Source organism: Perca fluviatilis, chromosome 9, assembly GCF_010015445.1.
Source record: "Perca fluviatilis chromosome 9, GENO_Pfluv_1.0, whole genome shotgun sequence".
NCBI classification, from domain to species: Eukaryota; Metazoa; Chordata; class Actinopteri; order Perciformes; family Percidae; genus Perca; species Perca fluviatilis.
This window is the reverse complement of record NC_053120.1, coordinates 23,802,440-23,820,761: the sequence shown is the minus strand read 5'-3', so window position 1 is coordinate 23,820,761 and position 18,322 is coordinate 23,802,440. Positions and strand designations below refer to the sequence as shown.

The 18,322-nt window shown below is 40.4% G+C and overlaps 1 protein-coding gene across 3 annotated transcripts in view; it reads right to left on the bottom strand.

Annotated features, from left to right (window-relative positions):
• The window catches only part of LOC120565386 (guanine nucleotide-binding protein G(q) subunit alpha-like), a 45,569-nt gene that overhangs the window by 14,893 nt on the left and 12,354 nt on the right, over positions 1 to 18,322 (bottom strand). The gene's annotated exons all lie outside the window — the stretch shown is intronic.

The following is an 18,322-nucleotide window of genomic DNA, read 5'->3' as shown; positions in this document are numbered from 1 at the left end:
TCCATCCACCCTTGTCCAACAAATACAATAGATGGTATCATGTAAGAGCTCTTTCACATAAATGTAGTCAGCAAATGTGTTTTTAAGAGCAAACAAACAGTGAGTAAGTTGTTCTCAACAACGTCAACAAAACTAATTTGGTCAAATTGTAGCCTTTTAATGTAACTCATATTTCTGTGGTAATAAACTGGCCGATCTTTGCCAAAGGCTGGCCTTGTCGATCCACCTCCAACCTGCTGCTGATACACAAGGCTGTGAAGGAATCCACACCATCATGCCCCTAGGCAGCAGGCCAGACCTCAATGTCAACTCAGCCTCTAGCTGAGTTCCGAATCGCATACTTTTTATTTTTACTTTTTTAGTATGTATTGCAGCTGCCCTTGCAAAGTACAAACTGCTGCATGCAGAATGCATACAATTGGGACATAGTACTTCTTCCTAACACTGCGGCTTGAACTTTCATGCTCATATATGCTGCGCAAAGGATTGTGGGTCAGAATAGTCAGAGAAGCATGCTAGCCTGCATACTGCAAAAATCAGATGCAGTAGGACATCCTGGTATTTGTGGCATAATGTATTAACATAGGGGTTTAAGAAAAAAATCTATACACTTGAGTATTGCAATATTTTATTTCGCAATACTGTATCAATTTTTAAAAAGGAAATCGATTTTTTTTAATTAAAAAATAAATATATTTTCATGTAAGACAGTGGTTCACGTTTATGTTGTGTTTAAACCCCCTACCGCTAGATGGCTATGCTGTGACACACCACTAGTTTCCTTGCCTAACAGTGCCTAGCAGTGCCTGACTTTTTGCTAGAAACTAACCACGTAGCTATGGCTGAACTTTGGCCTACTTTAGCATATAAAAATTTGCTGTTTGATTTTCTGTGTACTGAATTGTTTACCTAAAGTAAACTTATTTGACTTTTATGAACATCATGTTTTTTTGTTTTTTTAAATATTAATTTTTCTAAAATTATACTTTAAAAAAATCCCAATATGGCCTTACGCAGTATCGAAATATATTGCAATATATTGAATCTTGACCCATGTATCGTGATATGTGTTGCCAATACACAGACCTAATTGGACATACTATGTATTGGGACATACTATCTTTTTCTGGCATACTACATGGTATAGTAGTATGGGTATTGGAACACAGGGTTTGTGTTTTACCAGTACAGGCTGCTTAGCTGAACTGGTCATTCGTCTACATGGTGTCAGGTTCTGGTTCACTTATCGTTAAATTACCTTTTTATTCCATTAACAAAGTAAAATATTCTGTACATATTTAAAAAAAAAAAAAACAACAACCTCAAAGTATCCTTAAGTGTTACTTAAAATTGTTTGTATGCAGTTTCGGTGATCAAGAAATGCGAGTTACATAACCCTGTGTAAAGGGATTCTAGATAAGAATGTAAAGCAAAAAATGTATATGGACAAATGTTTCTTCAAATTGTGGACTAGCCATTGTCTGTTGTCATCTTGGTTCGAGTGTCCTGAGATGTGCAATGTAACAATGTAATGTAATCATTGTTTTGGCTGTGGTTACCACAGAGGCCCGACTGACAGTCTGGGTAAGTGGAGCAGCCCAGAGTAACCACATGAGGGCTGCACGGCTCACCTCAGCTCAACAAAGAGCCGGGTAAACTGAGTTCACTTGTCCAATTTTGTATCATAGTGACCACGCATATGCACACTGGCATAAACACACAGGAATACCTAGTCATAGAGAAGAAAACTTGCTTGAACGTGCAGAGAAAGAAATACACAGAACCCCACATATCCATCTACCCTACACTCCCTCTACACTCTACCTTTTTCAAGAAAGCTTCCACAGCAGATTCTGTATCTTTATATGGACATATTCAAACTACCACTCCAGGCTTAGGGGATGCCAGAGTCAGGATGAAAGCATCAGAGTTTTGTACACTGTGGTCATCAACTAAAGAGGAACAATCAAAAGACAAGGGAAGGTAGCGGTCTAAAACACAAACTCAATCTCCAGTTTCACTATGCAGCTCTCTCTCCAGAGCAATCCTCCTATTTTCCACCCCCATTCCACCACCATTTTCTTCCTCAACAACCCTGCTCCAGCTCTCCACCACTCATCTCTCTATCTCACTTCTCCCAACATTCAAGTCTGAGTCACTGCAGCTTTAGCTACACATATTCTCTGTTTTCTACCTTTCACTCTTGTCTTTGTTCTACTGATCTTAATTAGGGCTGCTCCTGACAATTATTTTCATCATGAATATATTAAATTATGTGTTAAAATGTATAAAGTGCCCATCACAAGATAAAAGATAGCATGGTGATGCCCCTCAAATTGCTGATAGTATGTTGTTTGAACATTTACAAAACCTATTTGACTTACATTTTCCATATATGCTGAAAAACGTGTGTGAACACTTACACCCAATGTAGCATTAACAGAACTGCGTGCATGTCTATTTTGCTGTATATATCAAGTCCTTAAGAGCAAAGAACAGTAGGCTCTGTTTAAGCGCAGGATCTACAACATGAATCTTTGTGCATGCTTCATCCCACGACTGAAGCTCCTCGCTGGCAGGTGAAACAACACTAGGAGGAGCCTACAGCCATGCTAGATGCTAAATGCTAACATCACCATGCTAACATTCTCACAATGACGCTTAGCAGGTCTAATATTTACCATGTTTACTATCTTAGTTTATTGTGTTAGCATGCTAACATTTGTATTACATTTGTACATAAGTATTTTTAGTAGGGGTGTGGCGCTCAGCTCACGAGACCAGACGATACACGATATTGGGTACGAGACGAGATTTTAAAAGGACAATTCCGGCGCAAAATGAACCTAGGGGTTATTAACTGATGTGTACCTACCCTGTCGCTCTCTGGGACATGTTTTCATGCTAATCGAATGAGTTTGGAGCTTTGACGAGGCTACCGCGGACCGCTGGTTAGCTTACAATGCTAGTATTTTGGGCATGGGGACACTCACATTGAATTGTTATTTAATACCACTAAAAAGGCTCAAAATATCACCACACCATAACGTTAGCATAATGAGGGTCCCCTAAATAACCAGCGGTCCGCGGTAGCCTCGTCAAAGCTCCAAACTCATTTGATTAGCATGAAAACATGTCCCAGAGAGCGACAGAGTAGGTACACATCAGTTAATAACCCCTAGGTTCGTTTTGCGCCGGAATTGTCCTTTAACACTATTTTAAAGAAAACTTCAATGACAACATATAACTGGAAAAATAGTCTTTTATTCAATAGATATCGCAATTTCACAAAATGAAAAACGACCACTAGGAAAGGTTTTGCCACAAACTCAAATGGCTTCTCGTCTGTACAACTAACCTCTTCAGACCTAAGAACTGTGGCGTTTCCACTGGGAATCCAAAATGCTGCCACACAAACGATTTAAAAGTGGCGGGTAGGGTTGTGTAGCGTTCACATTTTTACCGGTACCTGAAATTCAGTGCCGGTACCCAACATTTTTCCGGTACTTTCCCTCTGTAATAACAAAACGTATTTCACGGTCACTACCCGATGTCACTTTGCGACAGGTGTGGGGGCTTCGCAAAGGACAACTTGTGAGGCTTGTTCAAGTTATACAGATATAACGTTTGCCAGGTTATTCTTTGTGAGAAAACTACTACTATGTTTGTTTGTGATCCTCGCTAGAGGCTGAAGTAGCCTACAAGAACCTGCTAACGAGAGACTTCTGTAATGTCAAGACAATAAAAAAATGGACCTACATAACAAAGTTCCTTCACTGCTGGGTACAAGTAAGCAATCAAACACAACAAAGGCTGTCACTGGAGTTTTGAGCTAACGTTAGCAAACAAACAATCATAGTTAGCCAAAACGGTTTGCCGGATCCGGATCCCTTGGCGTTATACCGTAAACCATTTAAATCTGAGCATGCGCAACTCACATGTGCACTCGACTCACATCAGGTAGTGACCCAGTTGTAAAAATAATTCCAAACCCATTTACCTAAAACATTATTATTTATTAGTTAGAACATTTTACACACCACACAAAATAAAACACCTCCCTCTCCCCTCCCTACAACCTGTTAAATCCAATAATTATTAATTTCTTACACTGCACTGTAACTTTTATTCTTGTGTTTGTATCTTATTCTATTTGAGCCCGTTTTATTTTCATGACAGTTTTTAATTGCCTTTTAATATTTTATGTAAAGCACGTTGAATTGCCTTGTTGCTGAAATGTGCTATAGAAATAAAGTTGCCTTGCCCTACAACCTCAGCCTGTCAGTCTGAACACTGTTGTACCTGTCTGTCTCGGAAGTGTAAAGTTAAGTGCAACGCGATCTTGCTATTATATTATATTGCAGCAAACGCTGTCTGCGTGAAGTTTTGAAAAATGTAACCACATTTGTGACAGCTTTACCGGCATTGCTGTGACTCAGTGTGACTTAAAGTAGCAGCGAGGCGACATCTGCACCGCACCTCTGGGTTTGTGTTTCAGAGCCGAGCCCGCCTCTCTGTGAAACCTGCAGTCTCAGGTACCGAAAATTGGCACCGCTTGATTTAATGTTAATCAGCCCTCAGTAGTACCGACGTAATTCTGCACTTGTGTACTGATACTGGAGACAATAGTTTACCTTGACAAGAAATATCGTCATGTTTTAATTAATTCGCGAGATCCACCACAAATTTTTAGTCATAAACAAATTTAAATTTTGGCAATCCATTGAACAGTTGTCAAGACACTTCTCACGGTGTCGCTCGAAGGAAAGGTCAAGTAGGATTAATCCTCTGGGGACCATGAATATAAACAAAACGTCTTGGGAAGTGTTGAGATATTTCAGTCTGGACCAAAGTGGTGGACCAAAACAGCGGAGAGACCGACATAACCATCAGTAGATCCAAAGACAGATGTGAAACAGTGTGCACTGAAAGGGACACAAGGTAGTCTATAGCCTCTAAAAAAATAAAAAGGAAATGTGCAAAGCAATCAAACAAAAAAACACTAGTGACACTGATCATTTTTACAGCCACATTGTGTAGGCAGAATTGCAGTGGCTGATTAGATAATGTAATGTGCTTAGTGTGATGAAGTACAGCTGGTATTCCCAAGGCAAAAAACTGAAATGTCTTCCAAGGATGACGAGAGTCAAGCTTGAGTGTCGCTGACAGAGGAGCACAGTTGAGTGAAGGAGTGCCCTGAGCACCCCCTGCCCTCTAACCAGGCAGGATCGTTCACTGTGGAAAGCAGGTCAACACTGGAGTTTTCCCTTCAGACAGAGAATGTCTTTGAGAGAGGGACATAAATAGCAATTGTTAAAGACACAGGAGAGTTCACTTTCTCATTGACTAAAGAGCTGAAAAGAAGGGAGTGGTGTTACTGGGATGTGAGGGAGTAAGAAAAGAAAAATACTAAGGGTACATTTTCTCTGCTTACATCATTTCCAAGCACAGAAATGAGGGTTAACATGGGATAGATACATCAGCTATGTTGTTAGAGTGTGTGTGTGTGTGTGTGTGTGTGTGTGTGTGTATTTTAATTTTACAAACACACAACCAGAGAAGAGGGGGCATGTCTTGCAGGCATGATCAGCTTAATTCAACAGATCCCATTGTTCTCGTGACTAACTGGAAAACCCAGCAGAAGCATTTCTCACGGACAAGCTACTGTACATTCACTGAAGCTACTCCTGAGGGGTAATGCTAGTTCCCATGGCAACTACTGTACTGGACTCAAATACATGGCAGAAAGCACCAGCTGATAGGCTTCAGTACGTCTCCACAGAGCCCAGTCAAACATGCAACTTTAGCATGCATTTCTTAATCCCCACAACGTCCTCAGCCAGTCCTCTACTCTCAGCCTATGGGAATTAAAGTTATGAAAGCAAATAATGGACAAAACAAATCTGAATCTTATAAGTATGTTATTCTCCTCTGAATACTGCATATTTGAACTTTCTATCTGAATTGATATTGCACAATTTTAAATCAACTACTGACATTTTAAAAAGAGGGGATTTTCAGCCATATGAATTCAGAGAGATACTTTTCAAATAAAATATGTACACAGTATATATATTCACAGTTAGGTATTCAGATGCTTATAATATTCAAATGTTTTAATGGGCATTATTTAATGCAGCCAGTAGTCCAGATAATTCACAGCAAACGAGTGGGCGTGTTGATGACGTTGTGGCTGTCACTACTGGAAGTAAACAAACAATGAGGGAGAAGAAGAAGACGACGACCCCACAAAGACACCAACGAAAATGACTAACTGGAGAGAAGACGATTCAGGAACATCTGTCAGTAAGGACCGACGCCGAAATTTCCGGACAAATTCAAGGAACGGCATAAGACTCTGTTGTTTATGACCAAATTACAAACTTTGTCTTTGTAGTCTCCAACTTCAGATAATCCCAGAAGACGTGGTGTAGAGCTCACCTTTATAACTAAAACTACTCTCTGAGGTCTAATACTGATGCACATATTTGGAAACTCACAGTAAAAATGGATTATCATGTCATTTTGAAAACCATTTGACAATATTGTAGATCATGTTATAGCCAAAAGTCATGCAAGACTAAATCCACATGAATTTGTGCGTTCATATAAAAAGATGATAAATTAGAAGCTTCACAACATTAGGGTGCTGAGTCCCATTCAGGCTTACCAGAGACCTTGAACAATTTTGAAATCCCCAACACAGCAAAGCCAGAGAAAGCAGGATGAGGAGAAGCCCGATAATCACACAGCCGTGACCGTTAACCGAGGGAGAACTGTGTCACTCTGCCCGCATCATGCACTGAATGGGGTATTAGTCATTCTGCTAAATAACCATTAACTCACAAGAACAGGAAAAAAAATGTGTTGAAATAGATCCGTTTCATTGGGTCGGGCCAGCTGGAGGCCACGGCAGACATTTCAGCGGGGGTTTACATGAAGAGTAATAACTTGAAGCAGAGTTTGGCATCCACGTTGAAGGGGAAAGAACAAAAGAGAGTTGAGGAGACAGAGTGAAAGGAAGGAGGTTTAAAGTGTGACAGAGTGGAGGACAAGGGAGCTCTAAGTAAATGATTCCTTAAAACTTCCCCAAGCACATCAAACAGGAAGCTATGTCCACTTCAGCTCATTGTTGGGAAAGGTGTGCTGAAGGCCTGTCTGACTGTACAGGAACCGAATGACTGTCTAGTGGCTATTTTCGCCCGCACACACATACAAGTGTGTGCTGTCGTGTTTTTCCAGCGTGCCTCTACGACGTGTAACGCTAGACAGCCAATCACAAGCATTATTAGATCTTGGTAGAACAACGCTGCATGCTTATTTGGTTCACTGACGCTGGTGAAATTTACCTTAGGTATTCAAATTAGGTATTGAACGACAAAGCATTCTTCAATACTCGATACTATGGAGGCAATTCAGTCGGTGCCTAAAAGTATAGAAGTTCGGTACCCAGCTCTACACATCACACGCCACATTTATTGCACAGCTCTTGTATTGTGTTGCAGGCTTTTAATTTTCTGTCCATTTCTCCAGCTAATACATGGTTTGTTTATTTACAACAATTTGCAGGCGCAAAATAACACACCTGAACAAATGGTGGTGGAGTCTGTTAAAAATTATAAATTTGTTCTAAAACTGTAAAATATCCTGCTTCTGATACATATCTTTGGCCCACATCATCATCTTTACAAAACTTGAATGGACCTTAAAATTAAAAACACATCCATCTCCTAGTTCAAAATGAAGCAGATGGACTAGTGTGCACCAGGCACCGACTAGATACCATAGACTGTTAAAGACATGGACCAAGTGATCCCATAGATTTCAATGGAGACCAGTGAAGTGAATCAGAAGCACTTTTCCGGTGATGGCTGAGCGTTACTGGGCAGCCTCCAACTAAGCTTGAAGACGTAGATGTGACGTCTGAAAGTTGTAAGTCTTCTGGTAGCTGTGCCAAGAGAAATCTCAATCATTCCCAATCTTGCAGAGACGGAGAGCGTAGGTACATGTAAGGAGATAACATAGGCACAGGCTAATTATTGCTAACTAAAATGCTAGTTAACATTAGTAATTAAACTTAAACAGCTAATGTAAGTTGAAACTGCTTGCGAGCTTCTCCTGTACTATACGGTAATTGCTCTACTATACGACAGTAAGTCGCGTGGTTATGACACAATAGTTAGCCTATTTTTACAAAAAAGGTCTGCTACGGAGCCATAACGTGAGGTACAAGGTAATGGAGCCTTTTATACATTGTCGTGTTTGTTTAGAAATAAACAATGGAAAAATAAAGTCTTCACATGTTAAGTTATTTGCTGTCAAGGTGACGTCAAAATGAATGGCAGTCAATTGAATGCTAACGGCGCCATAGGCGGTACGCGTTGTGGAGAGAGGCTTACCCCCTTGCTAGATACCTCCCAATTAACCATCCATGTCACCTCATTTACAGCTATATCTTCATCTACTTACTTCAAAGACTGTCTTAATGACGGTGGTGGGAAGAATGAGGACCAGAGCCTTTCCTGTGCTACATTTGAATGTTTATAATGTGTCTGTGTTGAGCAAGTGCACTATAAGAGCACATCTAGATCTATGCTGAGAGAAAGATTGAGAAAGAGAGAGCGGGGCAGCAAGCACAGGATCTCTATTCCAGTTTAGAAAAAGAAAAAAAAAAATCCCTGGCATACTTTACCTTCTAAAGGATTTAGATGTCATTTCAATCCTTTTGCCTGTTTGGGTCCCATTTACTCAAAAAACTAGGTGTACTGGAACAGCTGTATTTCCCACTGGACAGAGGTTTTGCTGTAGTTTGCAACCCTTCAACTAATTGTGATCAGTCTTCAACTTCACTTCCTTCTTCCTAGTCCAAGACCTAGTTGGGAACTTGCCCACCGCTGTGTTGCTGTGTAAACATACAAAAGAACTTTGAAGCTTTTTTATTTTTTTTTAAGGTATCCAGACCCGTTAGATTTCCATATGCACACACGAACAGGCACTCAATTGATAAAACAAGTGCTACAACTCTATGCTATTCATATGCTATGCTTATTAAGATCAGGTCATTAGTATGTCTCAGAGTCAATCCAAAAAAACAAGCGACAGTTTTTCTTTTTAATAATAAACATTTGTCTTTGTGTCACATCTACCAACCCTCTGCCATAGACTTGAGACATAAATGAAGACATCGAGCGATATGACAAGGTTTTAACAGGACCATATGCATCTGTAATAACGAGCCAGACAGGCGGTGATATGAGAAGCACTGGGCAGTCTCTCACAGGTCTGACTGCCACATAGCTGCCGAAACTCTGGGTGTGTCAACATCAGTTTGCTCAACCAACAGAGCCGCCTGACAAACAGCGCAGAACTACAAACACCTACCTGTCTTGCCTTCGTACCACACTGTGAAACTCCATTTTTCATCTACCAGGCACAGAAGCTCAGGACTGCATACATATACAGTAGACTAGCTTTGGGGGGAAAAATAGTTGGGATGGCTGCTACAGTACAGGTTTACACCACAAGTCCTTTTTTTTTTTTTTTTACATAGTTATAAAACAAACAGGCAAACAATACTGTTCCATACAATAGTAATTGTAGATGTAAATTCAACATGTCACAGGACAGATCCACAAGTCCTTCTTATACGTCAGAGCAACTAAAACCAATGGAGCATAAACATTTGTTTAAGAGGATTTTAAGTTCTATAAACCTATAATGTTCATCTGCAGCATTTTTCACAGCATCAGGGTTTCCCTCAGCACTTTGCAGTTAAGGCGGGCGCTTTAACAATATGCGCCTGCCGCCTTAACTAAGTCGTTAAAAAAAAAAAAAAATTATATATATCCGCCGTGTTGCTCTGTCCTGTTTAAGTGGCTGTAACGTACAAGTCGCATCAACACAGTCCGTAGGAGTTGTCAAGATACCACCAATCACAACGGAAAGAGCCTTTGCTGGCGGTGAGTGTAACTGTCGTTTATTCACATTTAAAAAGGAATAAATCGCCATTTCATCGTTGCATGTGCTGGGGCACGCCGGGCAGAGACGGGGTGAGTGAACTTACCGGAGCGTTGGCAGGCAGAGAGCATTTCTATATGTATCTCTGTCCTGTTCTTCACATCAGTGAGGCTTTTTTCTCTCCTTTCAACGAAGTGAATACATGACGAAGTGACTGGAACTATCCATCACCTCTCGCGCATGGATCCTCAACGTCCCGGCTGCTGTTGCCCGGTCTTTGAGACACAGCTGTTGATTGTTTTTTTAAATCACTACATGCGGTTCACAACGCACGGTTAGTTAGCGTAGTTAAACACTACACACAGTGAAATTACGTGTCCTGTTTTTATTTCACACATACTATCTGCTTTGAGTGAGTGAAGCTCTGGGCTGGGCTCTGTTATCTCAGAGCGGTTTGTTTTGGAGAAGAGTTGTCAGGCGAAGTGGAAGAGAGCGTGTCACGGAGGATAATGGGAGCCATGCGAGTAACACTGTTATAGTAAGTTTTTTAATAATAAAATAAAATCATATTCGAAGTTCGTTTGTTTATTAATATTCAAATATATTCAAATATTTATTAATAATATTTTGACCATTACATGCCTTCAGTAAGACCTATATTTTTTATCAAACTTAAGTTGTATATGTTCTGTCCACCAGAGGGCAGCGTATCAGCCAATGTCAAAATAAAATTTTTTATTAAAATTGTTAATATTATTAAAAGTTAGACCCTGGACACAAACACAAACAGTATACTTTCGACAGGAAGTTCGGTGCTTTCACCGTAGCCTACGCAAGTGGTCTGATGTTTATACTTGGGGGCGTTACAGAGTCTACGCATCGGTACGTATACGCGTCCGCAAGGCTACGCATCGCTACGCTTCGGCCGCCATTATGCGTCGATGCGTAGCCAAATGTGTCGTCCCAGTTTTTGATACGCGATGCGCACAATACTATGCGTTGTCGGTGGGGGCGACACTGCACGTATTGTACATTAAAAATATTGAATCAGCATATCTGTGCAATTTCATCAAACATAGGACTACTGAGTCACATTATTTTCGGTATGTATCAACGTTGTGTGTAGTCTATGCTGTGTGCCCTCCTCAAGAGGCGAGAGAGAGACCCAAATTTATCTATATATTTTTAAAACCTGCTAAACCATGTTTAAGCAACCTTTTATCAATGTATTGGTCAGTGCTACCCAATCGTAGCATACTGTACTGGTGGGGAAACACGCCAGCATCTGATAAAAAGAAGTCAGCCAGCCAGCTGCTCCCTGACAAGAGCCACTCTCCGGGAGGGTCTGGCTCTGCCGACCGAACACCGTGGAGCACTCTGCTACCCCCTGTTGCGTGGGCGGTGTATTGCATTTCACACATCGCCCGCGACGCTTGGGTCTACTTGCGTCCACTGTTTAGACTATGAAAGGGCGCGCTTCGCTCGCCTTGCTTGTTCGCGTTGCTCGCGTTGACTCTGTAACGGCCCTTGTGCGCCAGCGCGTGTGTAATAGAGTGAGAGAGTGACGGTGATTACCGGTAGCTTCAGAGTGAGTAGCGACTCTAGAGTCACAGCGAGAGAAACAAAGTGTCTCCCCTGTTCTTTCTGACCACGGTGGGAAATCTGTAGCAGGAAAAGTTAACCCTCTCCTTGATTTCACGTTGTTTATGGAGAAAGAACCAGGAAATGAGTCTGGGGGAAATGCCACCCACAGCCGAGAGACGTGTGTCCCCGCGACGTGTAGTTACATTTTGAAATGCGTGAAAAAGCCTCGGAATCTGAATTGAAAACAATGTTTACAAGCAAACACATAATTCAAATTCATAATACAAAAAATAATGCCCATAACAGGTTTGAATATTAAGGGCTGCCTAATATTCGTTCGTCCTAATATTTTTTTAAATATTCGAATTATATTCAAATAACGAAGTTCGGAGTCAAAGCCCTAAATGCAATACAATAGCAACACGCATTACAGCCCCCAAAATGACCATAAAGTTCTAAAACAGCTTAAACCTTAAGACTGCATTAGTTTTATCTAGGTGTACCCAATATACTGACCACAGTGCACTTTACATATGCTCTTATGGGAACAAATACAGTTCAAGATAAACCATGCAAAATATTTCAGCATTCTTATGTATGAAAGTTTTACACCAATCAGGCGATGCAGAGAATGTTAGTCATCACATTTTTGACTTATTCATAGCTCATGGCATAGTAGCAGTTGCTTTGTCATTGAAGCAATATAATTATGAAAAACAGCTTGAAACTGGAGTAACTATGGAGCTAGTGTAGCCACACACTGCACTGACTTGTCTTGCCAGCTAGATGCCAATCTCGCACAAGCACTGCCGTATGTATAAAGAGCCATAATGTCACATTGGAACAAACCCAACACATTATGAAGGATACATGAGAAATCTACTACCATACCCAGATAACTAAACCAGGCAATATGCTGGATTCCCTATGTGAAAGAGGGCTACATTATTACCATAAACTACTGTCTTGTGCTCTTGTAAAAGCCGTGGTATACTGTATGTGTGTTGTGAAAATTAATCAGCAACTATTAAGATAATCTATTAATTGTTTCAGTCATTTCTCAAGCAAAAATGACAAATATTCTCTGGTTTCAGCTTCTCAAATGTGAGGATTTGCTTATTTTATTTTGTCATATATGAAAATATATTACGGGTGTGCAAAAACAAAAAACAAAAAAACAATTCACATTCATATTGCGATTCAAGCTCTACCAATTCAAAATCGATTACCGGTAATAGAATTCCAAAATCAAATTAGAATTTTTGGTTTTTTTTGCAAATTGTATGTCTACTGCAATAGCATGGGGAAAAGTAACTACATTTACATACTGTGAATCTTTTATTATTATTATTATTATTTTTTTATTTATTTTATTTATTTATTTTTTTAAATCGGGTTCTTGAATCGAATCTTGAGCTTAAAAATCGATACAGAATCATGACATTTTCTGAATCGTGCACCCCTACAATACAGTGCCCTCCACAATTACTGGCACCCCTGTTTAAGATGGGGTCATGGACTTCTAAAAATTCTCCTTTATTTTTAAACAACATAGAACTCAAATGCAAAAAAAGAGAAAAATCCAACCTTTTATTTAAGTACATTACTTTGGTGGTAAAAAAAAAAAGTCACACATTTAGAAAAAAAAAAACTTGAAATCATGTGTCCCACAATTATTGGAACCCCTAACAATTTCACTGAAAAATGTAATTAATATTTTTTTTAAATATATTTTTCTGTAGTTGCTAAAGTTGGTCAGGGTATCTAGAAACTTTTAAATAGGAATTCATGACTTCCTGTTTCCCTGGGGTATAAATATGACGTGACACAGAGTCCTAATTCTCTTACCCATTTGTCAACATGGCAAAGACAAGAGAACACACAATTCAAGTAAGGCAGATGTGTGTCGACCTTCATAAGTCAGGCAATGGCTACAAGAAAATAGCCACTCGCCTTAACTTGCCTGTATCTACAGTCAGAGGAATCATTAAGAAGTTTAAAACAACTGGAACAGTGACAAACAAGGCTGGAAGACGTCCCAAGTTTATCTTGCCACAACGCACAGTGAGGAGGATGGTAAGAGAAGTAAAAAAAAAGTCCTAAGCTCACTGTCACAGAATTGCATCAAAGAGTGGCATCTTGGTGTCACGAAGTCTCAAAAAAAACCATCAGACGCTCTCTACATGCCAACAAGCTGTTTGGGAGGCATGCAAGGAAAAAGCCTTTTCTCACTAACACTCACAAACGTAAACTGGAGTTTGCTAAGCGGCACTGCGACTTCAACTGGGATCGTGTGCTTTGGTCAGATGAGACTAAGATTGAGCTTTTTGGCAACAAACACTCTAAGTGGGTCTGGCGTAAAACAAAAGATGAGTATGCCGAAAGCACCTTCACCACCGTGAAGTATGGTGGAGGATCTGTGATGCTTTGGGGCTGTTTCTCTTCCAAAGGCCCTGGGAACCTTGTTAGGGTGCATGGCATTATGAATGCTTTGAACTACCAGGACATTTTAAATAAAAACCTGATGGCCTCTGCCAGAAAGCTGAAGATGGGTCGTCACTGGGTCTTTCAGCAGGATAATGATCCTAAACATGTGGCAAAATCTACACAAAAATGGTTCAGCAGTCACAAACTCAAGGTCCTCCCATGGCCATCTCAGTCCCCAGACCTCAACCCAATCAAAACCTGTGGGGTGAGCTAAAGAGGAGAGTGCATGAGAGAGGACCCAGGACTCTGGATGATCTAGAAAGATTGTGCAAAGAAGAATGGTCAAAGATCCCTCTCTCTGTGTTCTCCAATCTTGTGAAATGTTATAGAAGGAGATTAAGTGCTGTCTTGTTGGCAAAAGGGGGTTGTACAAAGTATTAACATCAGGAATGCCAATAATTGTGGGACACATGATTTCAAGTTTTCTTTTTCTAAATGCGATTTTTTTTTTTACCACCAAAGTAATGTACTTAAATAAAAGGTTGGATTTTTCTCTTTTTTTGCATTTGAGTTCTATGTTGTTTAAAAATAAAGGAGAATTTTTAGAAGTCCATGAACCCATCTTAAACAGGGGTGCCAGTAATTGTGGAGGGCACTGTATATGATACAGAATATTGGTTGAACAATACATGCAAATTAAAGACTTCACAGTGCGTTACGGAGGAATTGTAAATGGCTTTTTTTTCGCTATTTTTTAACATGTCATAGTTTAGTTTTTAAAGTTTATTTTGTCTGACAAGCAGTCAAAAAACCCAAAGTATTTACATTAAATTAAATATGACAGCAAAGCCTACAAGCAACTATAATGACCTAATGCCCACTGCATAAATACAATGTTAGACCACCAATTTCAATGCTTCATGTTGACAGGAAAAAGGTGATACACAAGTCATATTGGGTCAAGAAATATAGAGATGTCCTGGCTGTAATTTATTGAACTGCGAAAGGAAAACACATTCAGTATCCCGATGATAGATAGTACAGCCAGGTTGAAAGGGTTTGATCGGTTTAGACACAATTTATTGCTAAGTGCAACATAACTGAAATGCATGTGACTTTCATGGTAGATAAAAAACTATTTCAACATAAACCAAAATAAACCAGTTGGCTAAACGAACTCGCAGTTAGTTGGCACAGTAACACCAGAATGCCAGGTCAGGCTGCATGAGTCTAGCAATTTGAGATTTCTGGGAAATAGGCTCATGTGGGTGATGATTAGCATTATCAACCTTGGCTGAGAGTAAGTCAGTGCTGTAATAGACATACAGTTGTGGGAGTAAGAATACAGGTAGGCATCTGCCAACTATGCCTTCAGCAGTGCTATTATGTCTATGAGGATAGCTGGGGTATCACAGGGCAGCCCTGTGAGGCAGCCGTATGATGGCACACAATGTCACTGTACATACACACACTCTCACACATCTCTTTTGTGTCATTTTATCCTTTCTGTGTGTGGGTTGTTCATCTGTACGGTCTGCAAATTTGTTGTTTTTACAAAACTCTGCCATGCCGGCAGTTACCTTGGCAGCAGCTAACAGATCCAAATAAATATGGCCAACACAGAGCTTATCTGCTTGGCTTACTGAAAGACTTACTAAGAGAAACCATAATAGGCGTAGGTAGGCTCCATGCATGATACATCCTTGGGCGTTGCCAAAAAACAAACACTCATTAACCTAGATACTAGCGACCTGTTTGAGTGTACATTGACAGATGAAGAGTGTGTGTGTACACACACACACACACACACACACACACACACACACACACACACACACACACACACACACACACACACACACACACACACACACACACACACACACACACACACACACACACACACACTCCTGACTCCCATTTCAATTAGGAGTACAGGTAAATATCTTGTGCGAGCTAAGGCCCCAGACCTTAGCTTGTTCAGGTGTACAGTATGTGCTCCTTATGTCGGGGATTTGAATCCAGCTCATAACCGCTGATAGTGTGCCCTCTCTCTGCCGTCGTTCATCGCGTTTAATACCCAGGTAGGCATGAGAAGAAACTAGGTAACCACGTTTGAAAAGGTGAACGACAAAACTAGATCTGAATTTGAGTTGCTACAGCTGCTAACTGAAGGTCAGTCTCCGGAGCTGCCGCCCGCTTAACTCCTGGTGAAATAGTCTCTTTGCAGTGGGGAGTGAGGCAGAGGGACCACAGAGTGCGCTAGCGGGCTAATTCTTGTCTCATCTGTGGTCTGATAAACGTACACGGGCCATGGTTCTGTGAATCTGCACTCGATTGCTATTTCTCCACAACCGGATGGGTGTCTCAGTAAACTGAAATTGAATTGCAAGAGCTGAATTTGAATTGTGAGAACTGAATGTGGAAGTTATAGAGAGTTGAATTTTCAGTGAGGATCAAACACAGTTTTAGAGCAACTGAATTAAATGTTATTGTATAACATACAGTTTCAAGTTTATTGGAATTTAGTCTGGATCAACGGAAATACATTTCTAGGATAAAGCCTGACATCCAGGCAACTGTAAATGGCAAGTTTTTAAGAAAATTTGGATCGTGCAACAAAGCAGACCCGCTTGGTTCTTTTGGTGATTGATTGTAAAGATTTACATAGAATATGTTTACGGCATTTACTATCTAACCGGGACATTTTGGGAACGATTGGTGAGATTGCTATAGAAGAGGTACACTGGTAAGAGCAACTGTGGAGATAGAGCTGACAATGCAATACTAATACACTCCATTTCAAAATCATGCAATGCAATTATTCAAGGTAAACAATACAAATTCAAAACTATGGGATTCAAAATCAGTTTTTAATGCAATTATTTACGTTGAGCAATTCAAATTTAAATGTAAATGCTTCAAATTCAGTTTCTAGTGACACATATTTCTGCCCTTATGTATCTGCTAGATGTGTAAATAGGCAACAGTTTGCTACCAAGTTGGCCATATGAACCTTTTAAGGTGATAGGTCATAGTTGTGTTTCATACATTCTGGAATTCAATAGTAAAATATTTTGTATCTCTGGTAAATATGTCAACTTTTACAATACTGCGTTTAAATGCACTCAACATTTTTTTATACTAAGGAATATTCTGTATTGTATTGTTGTATTTTGTGGAAACATTCCGAATGAAAATGTCTGTTTAAAGGCTCTGACACACCAACACGATTATCGGCCGTCGGACAGTCTTGCGAGGTCGGTGACTCGAGTCGGTTTGTGGTCTGTGCCGTCGTCGGCTTTAATTTGGGCCGATTTGACTTGTTGAATCGGCCAGTGGGCAGTTGGACTCAATGACCAATCTGATTGGTGGAGTGCTAGCCCTTGACTAGCGAATCAGTGCACTTATGTTAAAACACTTGGAAATGACAAAAAATTCTGACAAAAATCTTTCAAGCTGACCTTTGTCGATCAAAAAAAACAGACAGATTCAGCAACTGTATCGCCTATTTCTCGCTTAAAACATTTTCAGAAAAACTGTGAACTATTTTCGTAATAGTATATATGAGATCGTATTCCGAACGAGCCGCCATTATGGTCGGCTTTGAAATTCGGGAGAAGCCAGACCCACGTGATGCGTTTGTCATTTCCGGTTTTCATTTTTTGGGCAACAATACAATACATTACAGCAGAACGTATGCTCAAGTTGGCTTCGCTTCTGTGTGTTCCAAGGCACTTTTTGGACCGACGGGAGCTGAATGATCAGTCTGACATTGTGTTGATATTTGTGTTGTTGTTCTGTAGGTGGCGGTGTAAAGATTTTGAAACTGGTTTGGTTTTAAGCCAAACACCGGACAGGTATAACGAATTTCATCAGTAGGTGTTACACTTGACTCAGCAGTCGCTAAGTGGAGGAGCGTTGAACATAACACAGTCCCGCATTGCCAGACCTTCCTCCACAGCACTGCAGAGGAGGGTCTGGCAAGTCCACACAGAGTTCAGGGATGGGAGAAAAACATGCTCTGGTTTATTGGCGTTTCTTTAAACCAATCACAAATGTCTTGGGTGGCACGAAGCGCTGTAGTCATGCAACAGAAAACTCAGATTGGACAGATAGTCTAGCTAGCTGTCTCGATTTACCCTGCAGAGATCTGAGGAGCAGTTAACCATAGTCCTCATAAATCGACCGGAGTTTAAAATGCCAACACAAAGAAAGCGGAAGGTAATGGACATATGTCTGAATGGGGACGGAATTTCCGTTGGCGCCGGAGCTATCCCGGAAGTGGAACGTTGCATGTGTATATAGGCTAAACATTGTGAAACTGAGAGAGCCCATGAATGAGAGTGTCCAC